The sequence below is a fragment of the Felis catus genome, chromosome B1 (assembly GCF_018350175.1).
Source record: "Felis catus isolate Fca126 chromosome B1, F.catus_Fca126_mat1.0, whole genome shotgun sequence".
Lineage (NCBI taxonomy): Eukaryota > Metazoa > Chordata > Mammalia > Carnivora > Felidae > Felis > Felis catus.
The window spans coordinates 40,748,322-40,762,590 of NC_058371.1; the positions used below are offsets into that span (position 1 = coordinate 40,748,322).

Here is a 14,269-nt window from a genome sequence, read left to right on the forward strand (position 1 = left end):
GTTGTGTGTCATTTGAGCATTTTATTTAAAAGTGTGGTATTAAAATTTCAAGGTGGACAAATAACTGAAATGCTTTACTCTGTAGTCCAGTGCTGTAAGAACTCTTACTGTAAGAGCTGTTTCTTGATCACATATGGCTGAAGTTAAGTGAAATATAACGATTGATTCCAAAAATTGTTACCAAATGATTTACAGGTTAACTGCGTGGAAACAGGAAACAATTTATAGTTTAGAATGAATTCAGTGTTATATCAGTGAATTAGGTATTATAAATTTTTTGCCAGAACACCTGGGTGCTTGCTTTTACTATAATTTCCCTTGCTTGAATTAGATATTTTAATTTTTGAAAATATTAGCCATATATAAAGTATCAATTGTGTATGTATTTTTAAAAGGTAGCCAGTATAGTACACTATGGGACAAATCTAAGTTTTGTCACCCTGGGATTTTACTTTTGAAAGGGGACCTTGAGAACCATCTTATTTTGCAGTTGGGCTGAGACCTCTATATTAAAAAAAAAAAAAAAAAAAAAAAAAAAAAAAAAAAAAAAAAAAAAAAAAAAAGCTTAATCCAGTAGAGATTTGTTGGTTGACTTTAGTTAGAAATATCTTTTAGGTTACATAACCGTAATATATAGTGTTGTTAACCGAAGTAACTAAATTTGGAGTATACATTTAAGAATGTATTTTGAGTTTTGTTGAATAGACTTCTATATATGTGTATGGGTCTGAATTAAAAACTAATTTTATGATATCTATGGAGTTAGAGTTGATGAGATCTGCTATATATTTTTAAATAGTCTTATTTTAAGTAGTGAATTTCCTGAGTGACTTCCCCCAAAGATAAGAAAAGCTCACATTCAAAATCATAATATGGTGAGGAATTAGTCCTCTGAACAGATTATATGTTTGTTCTTTTTATTGTATTTTATGTACTTTCCTTTCTCTTTTAAAAATTGATTGGTTTGCTGTTATGAACCTAGATATTCTCAAAAAAATTATACAGAGTGTATTTGACAGTGATGGAGAAAGGAAAAGATAGGCCAGAAGTACTTTCACATTTAGCCCTTAATTAATTCAGCAAATGGTTATTGAGTGAGTACCTATTGTGGGCCAGGCACTCTGGAACTGAATTGGCATTATCTCAAGTTCCTCTTTATTTTTTTCTGTATCAATTTTTAACTTTTATTGCTTGGAGATACCAGCCTTTGGAAGGAACCGTAGAACTGTATGTTAGATTTTCAGCAACTGAGTAGTGTTTGCTGCTTTTTGTGGGATCAGCTGTGTAGAAATAGTTGTTTTTTTTTTTTTTTTTAAGAGTTTTTGTGAACACACTTGAACTTAAGTGTGTTTTCACACTGATAAATAGGAAAATCCATGGGATACTATGATCTAAAAGTTAAATCTATGTTGTAAGGGAAATTTCTGAGCTAGCTTTAGGGTTGTGGTAGTTTATGATAAGTGTATTTAACTTGATGTGTTTACTACATGCCACGCATTACTTTAAAGCTATACATCTATTAACTCATTTAATTCTCATACATATCCATGAAGTAGGTACTGTTATGTTACAAGTGAAGAAACTGAGGCATAAAAGAGGTTTACTAATTTCTCTAAGTTGCAGAGATATTAAGTGGCAAAGCCGGGATTTGAACTTGGGCAGTCTGGCTCCAATCTTTGTAACAGCTTTAGCTACCTGCTGCCTCTTGGGAGTTGTTACAACAGTGCCTGACACTGCACTCAGGTACACAGTTGTGAATATTTTTGGTGTTAATTCCATAGCACATTCTCTAATTATGAAAGGCCATATGTCCTTCTACCCCCTACCCCTTCTTGGTTTGTGTCCCTTTTTTCTCTTTCTATCATAGAATGAATTCTAAAACTGACTTTGAATCAGTGATAAGAATGTATCAGAAACCAAAGATTATGAAAAATCTAGTTTTGTGTGCCTGCGATCTATAAAAAAATAATTTTGTTTACATGACATTTTATTTCTCTTAAAGATAATTTCTGTGCTTATTAATTTTCATTTTATTTATCACTGAAATTTTCTGATTTGCACTTTGGGATTTGTTGCATGGTTGTAAGTAGAGTGCTTTCATTTTGGACCAAATGTTGCTTTCCCTTGAATTGTGGCATATAGGTGAGAGTGATAGTGTGACACTGGCTTAAATAACAACTTGCTTCTTGAAAATTTATTTGCTTTTCAAAGATTTTACTGTAAGATAATTTGTTCATTTATTTCATTTATGCATATAACAAACATTTAGATGCCTACGGTGAACAATGAATTTAGGATTTAGGTCTTGTTGAGGATTAAGGTAGAGAGATGTGAAATAAATATTTTTGGAATTATTTTTTAGTTTATGAAATACAGCTTTTAGTTTATACATTCTTTTTTTTCATATCAATTAAGCATTGTGAATCTCAGAAATAATGAGATGTTTCTTGGGTGGGGCTGTATTATTTGAGATTGTGATGGTCTATTTAAAAAATTATCTTTAGGGGCGCCTGGGTGGCTCAGTTGGTTAAACATCTGATTCTTGATTTTGGTTCAGGGCATGATCTCATGAGATCGAATCCCCGAGTCCCCCTGCTTAGGATTCTTTCTCTTTCCCTCTTTTTCTGCCCCTCCACCCCTCTAAAAAACTAAACACTAAAAAAAATTATCTTTAGATACTGAGTCTTGGAAGGAACCTTTTCAGGAATAATTTTCACCTTGATATCAAATTTCTGGGTTCATTTTACACACAGAAAAATCTAGCTTATGTTCCTTCTTACTAGTCCAGAAAACTGTACTCTTAATGATAACCACGGCATTGAAATGTTATTTTGTGGAGTAGTATTGTGGAACAGAGTTATAATTTGCGGAAGCATTACAATTGGAAAGGGAAGAGAAAGTATTGTCAACTAATGTTATTGTTTAGTTATTACCAAGGTAGGTAACTTAGAGTAGAAAGATCAAGCGATATATTTAAAACCTTCTAAAATAAGTTACATCAGTACAGTAAACTCTTAGTATACTGAATCCAAATTATTTTTCTGAGTGGAATTTGACATTTTAAATTTGTAGAATAAATGGGACTTTGACAGGAACTTAGATTTTTGATGTAGGGATGCAAATATGTTTTCATATTTGAAAACACTGAGTTAAGAATAATAAAGCTTTGATTTAGCTATTTGGAAATGGCCTTTATAGTAAGATTGATGCTACATCAACTTTTGGTGACTCTAACTGGACTGTGAGGAAAAGCTGGCTAGAAATAAAAAATAAAAATTTGTTACTAACAATTTATCGAGGTAGATTAAATATAAATGGGGTTAGGAATTGACTTTGTCTCAGCAGACTTGTTCTTATTTAAAAAAAAAAAAAAAAACCCAGAAATTTAAAAATAATTCAGGCAGAGATATACTTATAATGCAGTATTTATTTAAATTCAATCAACTGTACAGGTAATTTTTGGTCTTCTAGTTAGCTTGTGAGCTCTGTGTGTTTTGGTAATTTTCAGTCCATGACACACCCTGAAAGAAAATTTGAGCTACTAAAGCATCCTTTGGTTTAGCCATTGCTAATCAAAACTTCTATACCTAGCCAATGCACACAACCTAAACATTTTTCTTACACTTAACAGTTACTAGCACTCTACTCTTTTTTGGACTAATTTCTAATAAATTGATGAAATAAAGGGAAGAAATTAATGAAGACATCAGATACTACAAAGTGCTTCAGGAATAGGACCTAGAGGATCTAACCATTTTGACCTTTCTTTGCCCTGTATCAGTAGGCCAAGGGAATGTAAGCAGTTGCTTATAGAAACCTATTAATAGCTAACATTTGTTAAAGGGCTAACAATGCATTGAGTACTGTTCTGAGTGCTTTGACATGTTTTCTTATTGAAGGCTCAGAAGAATTTGACATGGTTAAATTTTATAGGTGTAATATATTTATATAATAGCCATTTAATAACATTTAATAATACAGGTTTTCATTATGGCTTCTCATAAAACACCAAATGGAAAATGTATGCAAAATACATTATCTTCTTGTCTTTGCTGCCTGTTTTTTATTTAGTTCATCCTGACACATGAGCCAGTGTTTTTTTATATTACACTTATCTTTAATACTATGAAAGCAAATAGATAATAGGATTTTTTTTCTTTCTATTTAGAGTATTGGAGAAAGTATATTTTCTATACTGACTTGGATCTTAGCTATATAAAAGGACTGAATCTGGCTGCCATGTTGGCTGGTTAAAGTAGAATTAAGAAGATTTTTTAAAAGTGAACTGGGAAGTGTTAAAATTAGAATAATGAATACTTTTCATGTTCTGATTTAAACATTTTTAAAGAAACAAATGAATGTTACGCATAAGAATTATTAAGAGCCTCCTTCTGGTAAAGTTGTTTACCAATTGGCTACTCATGGGTGGAGTTAGTTCACAAAGGACCTGCAGCAGATGAATTAGACCTGTAGCGACTTCACCCTTCTGCTTTTCCCAGCTGGAGCAGGATTAGGACTCATTCAGCTGCAGCTGGTTCCCAGGAAAATCTAGACTGCTTCTTCTGGTGTTTTCCTTTGACAGGAAAGTCATAGTTCCCGACAGATGGCTTTCATCAGCACTGTACATAACTCTGTAAATTCAAGTCCAAAGAACTACTGTCAACTTCATTAGGGAACAGGCAAAGAAACTGTAATATGGTATTATTTGGTTAAGGGTTGAAATTAAGCATAGGGATTATAGTGGTGTAGTATTTCGATTTGCAGAATGCCATTCTGGGTCAAAATAGTTTTTAACTGCTGGCAATTAAAAAAAAAAAAAAAAAAGACCTAAGGAAAAATAAGTGTAGCTATGGTGTTAGGTATATTTTATACTTGGATTATATTATGCTTACAAAGTACAGATAAATTCTTTGAAAAAAAGAATCTTTTGCATTTTGTAGAATTTTGAGCCAGTAACAGTCTTGGATAACAGTATTTCTAATCTTATTTCATGAATAGAGAAATTGAGGGACAAAGAGATTTAAGTGTCTAGCTCAGTGCCATGCAGCAGGTTAATCTGGGAGAAAGTGGTCAGACCCTTCTCAGTTCTTTGCTTTTTTTTTCATTAGGCTGTAGTACTGCTTTAAAGTGTTAGAGAGCAATAAGTATAAAATAATGTATTTCTTTTTTTTTTTAATTTTTTTTTAACGTTTTATTTTATTTTTGAGACAGAGAGAGACAGAGCATGAACGGGGAAGGGGCAGAGAGAGAGGGAGACACAGAATTGGAAGCAGGCTCCAGGTTCTGAGCCATCAGCCCAGAGCCTGACGCGGGGCTCGAACTCAGGGACCACGAGATCGTGACCTGAGCCGAAGTTGGACGCTTAACCGACTGAGCCACCCAGGCGCCCCTAAAATAATGTATTTCTTAATGGAAACCGTAGAATAAACTCTGGTCTAGAGAATTTTGGTGGTTTTTATAAACCACAAATATGTAAATCAGCTTGTTTCAGTGTTTGAAGATAGCTGTACATTCTTGAAAGTTGAAGCAATATTTTATTGTTTTGTAAAAGACTGCTTTCTTATGGTCCACGTTAGAGGAATTAGAAAGTGGTCCTCTGTTTTTAGGTATGTATCAGAAGAACATGTTGAGCTACCATAATGCTGGAAGAGAAAGTACTTGAATTTTGAAAGAAAAGAAAAAGGTCTGCTTATAGTTAAGTCTGATTTTCAGAAAGTCGACAACCTAGATCTTTGGAGTGACTTGGATAATTGGTTAGAACTTAAAATGTTTAGGACTGAGATAGAAAGGTACAAGCTTTTCTATTAATGAAGTAATTCTTATTAAAGGCATTAAATATGGGGAAAACAGAAATGTAGAGTCTACCATGCATTGTTATGTATACATAGAATCTTAATTCTGGGTGATGATTTGTAATAGGAAACAAACCTTAAAAGAGAAGGCAGCAAACAGATTATGTTTGTCTTTTTTGGTCGTTTTGACAGTTCATCTCTGCATTATTTTACTTCGTGGTAAAATTTTGCAGTGCGTTACAGTAATGGCAAATAAAGATTGGGATTGGAGACAGTTATTTATACAATAACTGGGTGGTTTTAAGATTATTGGTAAAACTGATTAGGGAGAAAATGACGTATAAAGAAAATCTGTCAGCTAAAAAACTTAAAATTTTTGTATGTGTGAAAGAAGACAGCTGATTCCTTTGCCATTTACCTTTCGTGCAGAAGGTAGAGATTCCGTCTGTGTGGCGGGGGGGGGGGGGGGGGGGGGGGGGGGGGGGGGGGGGGGGGGGGGCGGTGTTATCATGCTTATAGGCTGCTTTTTCCTCCAGGGAATTGTGAACTGTAGTTGACCTGGAGAGGTGCTGTTAAGTTGGTTTTCAATTCTTTCTGCTTAGTAGAGTACAGGTTTTTCTTTTTCTTTCATTGGCTACAGTGAAGCATTTAACTCCTGAGTTTTCTAGAACCTGTAACAGAACCCTTAGAGACATTATTAAATTTTTTTGTGTGTTGAGTGTGATGCTGTGCTTTAGGGTGGTTTCCCAACTTTTCTGTTGAGCACATCTTTAAATATCTGACTTAGGGTTTAGATCCTCTTTTACCATTTTCCTGTTTTAGTTATTTAATTTCTTCTCATGCCAGTAAATTCTTAAATTTGTAACTTAAATCTAAAGCAGTGATACTAAATCCACTTTTGACCCAAGGAGCCTCAAAAAATAAACACCAGGGCAGTTAAATTTAGCAGTGGGGCCCAGATATGAGATTTTTAAAATTTTGTTTTGTTTTGAGGTCGCCATGTGCATCTTCAGTACAGCCAGGGTTGAAAACCCTCTATTTGAACTTGCTGAGGGGGTTAGGACAGAAGCAGATGCTTTTTACCTAATCATCGAAATTCAGACAAATTCATGAAACAACATACTTCACCCCCACTCTCATGAACACACTTTGAACCAGGACAGTGTACTTATGGAAACCTAAATTTTTTTTTATCCTACTTCCTGACCATAAGTGCCCTAATGTTTCACTTTTCTCTCCTACGCACCTGCTCTTTTTTTTCTTGTCAGGGTCTCCTTTGGTGCATATTCTGGAGAAGGTTCCATGTGTGAGTTTGATGGGTGCCCCCCTCCCACCACTCTAATGCTTTTCTTCTAATTGCTTGGCCTTATGGTTTATCACCTCAGTTACTCGCTTTACTCCTCCAATTGGCAAACCCCAGACTTGACATTAAGCCAATCATTTTTCTCTCCCTGCTTCTTATGGGACTGTTTATCATTTTGAAGAAAATTACACGAACCATGTGGTGGGATGCCACTTACAAATTTGTAACATCTAATCAGTTCTGCTTTGGGATGTATGTCTGTGTCTTTAGTCTGTTCTCTCTGCAGCAGTTCAGTATTTCCTCCAGCCCTTTCACTTTTCTCATTGTCAGCTGACCCTCCTGTATTCTCCTTCACAGAATGGAATCTCTCTGGCCATATGAGCTCATTCAGTTTATACCCCTCCCACACAAACCTACATACGTCTGTAGGTATTTTACCCCCTTTGCTACCTTTTCAGAGGTTATAAAAGAAGTGTCTTGTCTAGAGCTCATCTCTCTGTGTATAGGAACCTGTTCTCTCCTGTCTCGGGGGCTTTGTTCCATCAATAATATTCCCAGTCTTCCCCTTAACATGGGGAAGTCTCTCCCATCAAATTAGAGTAAAAGCAAACAAAAACACTGCTCCAAATCCTTCTCTACATCTACACTCTATTGTCTTCCCTTCATTTTGAAACTCCTTGAGAAAAAGTCTGTATTCATTCCATATCTGTTGCAATCTGCCCTTTGGCCTAGAGCACCATTGGAAACAGCTCTTACGGACAGTTTTCAGTCTTTATGTTACCTGACTTCTCTGCAGCATTTATGGTTGTTAACCATTCTCTCCTCCCTTGACCTCTGGGATAATTTTTTGCTAGGTGTCTGTTTCTGCATCTTTGTGATTAATTTATTTTCAGTTTACTGGCTCCTTATCTTTTGCCTGAATCTTATATATTGGACTCCCTAAGGTCCTGATCTGTGCCTACTTGTTGTTTCAACCATCTGAGTTCTGTCTAGACTTAACCTTCACTATACTAATGACTAAATTCATAATCTAAACCTCTCTTTTGAGCTGCAGACTTGTATATCCCATAGTGTAGTGTCTTTCCTCAGCCATTTCAAATTCAGTGATGACCCAGATGGAATTTATCACCTTCAACTTGTTCTTTTGATTTCTTACTGTGGTACAAGACATTGACATTGACTCTGATTCCTAAAAGAAACTTTGGTATTATCTTCTACACTTCACTTGCACTTCTTTTGGATTCAGCTCTAGTCTGCCCCCAGTCTTTTCTGCTTCTTTAACGTCTTTTAATTAACTGCTATTCCAGCTGCTACTCTCTCAGTGCAGGTCCTTGTCATTTCTCTCCTGATTTACCTCAGTAGTTTCCTCATTGGTGTTCCTTCCTCCAGTATCCTTTCCCTCCAGTCCACATTATTGCCAAGAATGATCTTGTTAAGAAGTGATTAAGAACACAGGCCCAAGAACCAGACCATCTGGGTTTGCATCCCATATTGGCAGCACTTGCTTTATGGCCTTGGGTAATTTGCTTAATTTTTCTTGGCCACATTTCTTTCTATAAAATGGAGATAATACAGTACCTATCTCAAAATGAAGTTTTGAAGATTTAATGAGTTAATATGTATCAGTGTTGTCTAATAGTGCTTTGTGTGATGATGGAATGAATGTTCTATATCTGTGCTCACTACAGTAGCCACTGGCCATATGTGGCTCTTGAAATGTGGTTGTTTGACTAAAGAACTTTAATTTAATTTAACTGAAATAGCCATATATGTCTAATAGTTACTGGACAGTACAGAATACATAAAATCCAGTGCTCTATAAATACTAGCTATTATTACCATCTTTCTGAAGTTAAACTTACTTACCAGAGAAGGTTAAAATTCTTTATTGCCAAATTCTTTGGTATAGTGTATATAATTTTTAACCCCCTTCACCCCATCGCATTGCTCTGAACTTGTCTACTGCTATTTCTTATGCCCTCTGTGTTCCACTATACTAGTGGTTTTCAAAGTGTTGTCCCAGGGGTTAGAAGTAGTAGTGTCACCTGAAAATGTTTGAAATGCAGATTCTTGGGCCATATTCCAGGCATACTGAATCACAAACTGGGGGGTGGGGTCTAGCAACTTGTGTGTTAATAAATCCTCCAGGTGATTATGATGCATGCTAAGGTTTGAGAACCACTGTACATCCCAAACTACTTGTAGTTCCTCAGATCCACCTTGTTTTCTATTGCTCTTGTTTTTCTCCTGTCTGGAATGATTATCCTTTCTCTTTTCTTCACTGATTAGCTCTTATTTAATCTTGCAGGCTTAATTTAGGCATATCCTCTTTCCATTTCTTTCTTCATTATTACTCATCCTGCTTCCAGGGTGACTTAGCACTCTTTATGCCTCTGAGATCCTGTACATGCCTCCATCGTAGCCCATTTTATATTGTATTGTTGCTTTAGCTTGTCTCCTACTAGACAGGGAATTTAGGATCTTGTTTTTTTGTCTTTGTATCCCTATCTGGCACAATGTCTGGTATGCTTTGTAAGTATGTATGGAACATTTTCAGGTGCCAGCACAGTGATTAAGTCCTGGGTAAAGGACATACTGTCTGTGTAATTAACACAGTGATAAGGGCTCTGATGGGGTAAAACCGAGTGCTGTGGAAACACAGGAAGGGGTGGAGAAAACTAGGGAAGTCTTCTCAGAGGAAGTCACATGTGAGAGGTTAGTGAGGTGGGGAAGCAAATGGGTGGGGTGGGAAAGAGTGGTTCCTGCAGAGGGAACAGCATGTACAAAGGCCTAGAAGCAAAACATTGTAGGCTCTTTATAAATGTTTAATTGAATATGAATAAAGAACCAAATCACACATCTAACTTTTAGATCTTGGTTTTGGAGTCACTACCCTCCCCAGCCAACATTAGTTAGCATTTATTCTTGATATACTGCTTTCTTTGAGCTGATGGTAAGGTGTGATAGGGTAACCTCCAAGCCAGCAGGATACATTTGTGTGTGTGTGTGTGTGTGTGTGTGTGTGTGTGTGTGTGCGCGCGCGCGCGTGTGCGCGCGCACGCGCGTTTTTGCTAGCCTTTTAGTGGTAGAAGATAGGATTTGTTTCATCTGAATCGTGAGTATACATCAGTGGTGGCTGAGGTAAACGAATTCCTCTCATTGCTTAAGAATAGACCAAGATTTGGGGCGCCTGGGTGACTCAGTCAGTTAAGCGTCTGACTTGGCTCAGGTCATGATCTCACAGTTTGTGAGTTAGAGCCTGCGTCGGGCTCTGTGCTGACAGCTCAGAGCCTGGAGCCTGCTTCAGATTCTTTGTCTCCCCCTCTCTCTGCCCCTTCCCCACTTTTGCTCTGTCTCTCAAAACTAAATAAAAATTAAAACAAAACAAAACAAAAAAAGAATAGAGCAAGATTTTAAACAAGCAACTTGAAACTTAAGAGCACTGACAAAGCATATCATTAAGAAGGCTGAAAGGCTACCAGCATGACAGCCACAGCTGTTGGTACTTTTGTAGCTCCACTCTGTATTGGCCCTTTTTGCCCTTATTGCTGCCACCCTAGGTTTCCTGTTGGTCTCATTAACCCTCCATTGTAAGAGCATCAAGGCCTTGGTTAATGTGCTGTGTAAGCTCCAACTTTGAGTTGCAGATGAATACCTGCTTTCCTCTGTTTGGGATTTTACATATGTAACTTTGAGTAAAAATGTACCTTTTTCTTTGAATGCTTTAGAAGTGGGTTGGCTTTGTCATCTATTAACTTTGAAAGAACAATAAAAATAAAGTTTTGTTTCTAATAACTTCAGCTAAGCAGAGAACTCTTCAGCAAAGAAAGCTAGAGAAAGAAAAAGTGAAATAAAATATTTCTCCCTAAAACTTCATATGGGTGGTATAATTATGTTTCTGAAGTGTTTCACAGATGATAAAATATTTTGGTTTCACATATATCTTCTTTTGCTCTAACACTTTCGTAGTACGGTAGGCCATCCAGGTGTTATGATTGCTAGATTTTGTGTATGCAGAGTTATATGGTTCATTAAGGGAAGAAATGGAACTATAGTCCTGGTCTCTTTCAATCCCAGTACTTCTCAGCAACATCAGGCTGCCTCTTGTTCATGAAAATGACAAGCGTTAAAAAAAAGTGGTGTCTTTTACCGTTTATTACATACATCTGTCAAACCATTTATCAGGTCATACATGTTATTAATCTTTGTATTCACTTTGTAAGATGCTCAGAAAGTGTTGAATTGAAACTGTCAGGTTTAAACTGGAAGGAGGAATGATAGAAATCAGGTTGACTTAAAAAAAAAAAAAACAACTATTAACTCTCTTAGTAAACTTAGAAGCTAAACCATTTATCCTCTCAAAATTTATAGCCTCTGTAGATTTAAAAGGGGAGATAGAGTTTCAGATGTTTTTTGCAAATGTTTGATACATCAGCTGTAAAGTATCATTTGCTACTTCCTTCAAGATAATATTTGTTCTCTATTACCCATAAAGTATTTTAAAAAGTTTAAGAAATTGTGTTTCCCTAATAGGTAATAATAATTCATTAGTGCATAAAATTAAAAAAGTACAAAAGAGTTCCATTAAAAGTATTCTTTTAACTCCAGTTCCGCAAGCAACCAGTTCCCCTCCTGGGATGTAGTCAATGAGTGGTTTCTACCTTCCAAAGAGATTCTCTGTGTATATAAGCAGTCACTTATATATATGTTTTTTTCTCCCATATAGAGCATACCTTAGAGCATACCTTAATACACTTTTCTACATCTTGCTTTGTTTTTCTTCCCACTTAACAATGTATCTTAAAAGTGTGTTCCATGTCATTATATAAGATTTGGTGGTATTCTGTTTTATGGATGTACCATAATTTACGTAACTAGTTCCTCACTGATGGATATTTCTTTCCAATTTTTTTTTTATTACAAACAGTACTCAGTAACCTCCATTGCGCATTATTTTAGACTTGTAGGTTCCTAGAAATGGAACAATTGGGTCAAAGAATATGTATGCCTTTGTAAGTTTGGTATTTCTGAATTTCTCTCCATAGAGATTACCCAACAGTGTATCAGAGTACTTTTTGCCTACATCCTTCACAACACAGTGTTATCAAACTTTTTGATTTTTGGCAGTCTTATAATAAGTGAAAAATCATTATTTAAAAAAATTTTCTTTAATGTTTGTTTATTTTTGAGAGAGAGAGAGAGAGAGAGAGTAGGGAAGGGGCAGAGAGAGAGGGAGACACAAAATCCGCAGCAGTCTCCAGTCTTGGACCCACGAGCTGCAAGATCATGACCTGAGCTGAAGTCAGATGCTTAACTGACTGAGCCACCCAGGTGCCCCTATCCATTTTTTAATGTTTATTTTTGAGAAAGAGAGAGCGAGAGAGAGCGCGCGCGCGCGGGAGCAGGGGAGGGTGAGGGAGACAGGATCCAAAGCAGGCTCTGTGCTGACAGCAGTGAGCTGGATGTGGGGCTCAAACTCACAAACCATGAGATCATGACGTGAGCCGAAGTCAACTGCCTCAGCCACCCAGGCGCCCCAATCCATTTTTGACTGCATTCTTTGACTCTTATTGGAGTTTGTTCTTCCAACCTAGTGCCCAGAGACAGCCTCTGATCTGTATTTCTACTACTAGTGTGTCTTAAGCCTGATTACTTAAAAACATACAAACATACATACTTAGAGGTAATCAGAAATTTGTTTAGTTGTTTTGTTTTTTTTTTATAACTGTTATATGGTGTTGCTTTGAGAAATATGTAGGTCGTTTTGCATGGTCTTTTGTAAGCCTGTAACAACTTCTCTCTTGTAGTGGCCTGTACTGTTAGATTTCTGTCCTGTAGAATCACCCTCCACACATCCACCTGCTCCCTTGCCCCACCATCTTAGCTTTGTTGCTTTTCTACTGATGGTGGGGAAACCTTGTTTGATTATGTTCACGTTTGTCAGTCTTTTTAAGTGCATGTTATATAGTACTTGCATTTGAAAACTTACATAATTTTGAATAAATATTATGTACTAGATATTTAAGGAAGATTGTCTATTTTTATTTTTATTTTTTTAAACTTTTTTTTTTAACTTTTTTTTTTTTTTAATTTTTTTTCAACGTTTATTTATTTTTGGGACAGAGAGAGAGCATGAACGGGCAAGGGGCAGAGAGAGAGGGAGACACAGAATCGGAAACAGGCTCCAGGCTCTGAGCCATCAGCCCAGAGCCCGACGCGGGGCTCGAACTCACAGACCGCGAGATCGTGACCTGGCTGAAGTCGGACGCTTAACCGACTGCGCCACCCAGGCGCCCCAAGATTGTCTATTTTTAGATGAACTAAAGGCTCATAGAGGTCAAGTGATTTGCCCAAGATTATATAGCAAAATATACGTGCTTAGAATGTAGAGGCTAGTGGAATGGTCAAAAGAAACAAAACACTATGAATTCAGAGTTGAGATAAACTAAGATTCTGGTAAATTGGTCCAGTAGTTTAAAGTACTTCGCAAATTATTACAACTCTAATTCTGATTATTTTGAGGCTTATATAAAGTATTTAAGGGCCATACATCTCAGCCTCATCACTTAACTTATTGTTTAATCTTTTAGTTTATCCTCAAGTGTCAGTTTCTTTTCTGCAAAAGGGATAGTAATAGTATCTAAATTACCAAACTCATCGAGCAACAGCCTTTTTGAAGATTATTTTTAGTCCAGGCAGGTCATAGCTGCTATGGTTTTTTAGTGTTTGTTTCCAGAAACAAATATCAGGAAGTAGTGCTGACTTCCCTTTCTTTTCTTCAGTGAAACAACAAAACAAATCAGTTTATTAACCTGCAAAATATTGCCATTGTATTTTGAAAACTATTTGAAGTCTTTATGAACACCTCTCAATTTTAAGAGGACATGGAAACAGACATCTTGATAGGTTAAAATTGTTCATATACTTTATAATCCATTTAAATTAGGATGGACATTCTCTGATAATACTCCTTTGGAATAGGCAAAATATTTGAATAGTCCCCCCATTTGGACCTATTTTTTTAGTAACAGTGTTTCTCCCCCTACCCCCATAAAAGAAGAAAATAACAAAGAACCCCCTTTGTCAAAGTCATCAAAATAAGTCTTTATTTTATGTCTTGAAGCTCAGGATTAGAGTAAGGATGAAGTCCTGGAGCTGCTGTTTTTCCCCATGC

At 36.3% G+C, this 14,269-nt stretch overlaps 1 protein-coding gene across 4 annotated transcripts in view; it reads left to right on the top strand.

Annotated features, from left to right (window-relative positions):
• Nucleotides 1–14,269, top strand: part of KAT6A (lysine acetyltransferase 6A) — a 114,325-nt gene that overhangs the window by 4,751 nt on the left and 95,305 nt on the right. The window lies entirely within an intron of this gene.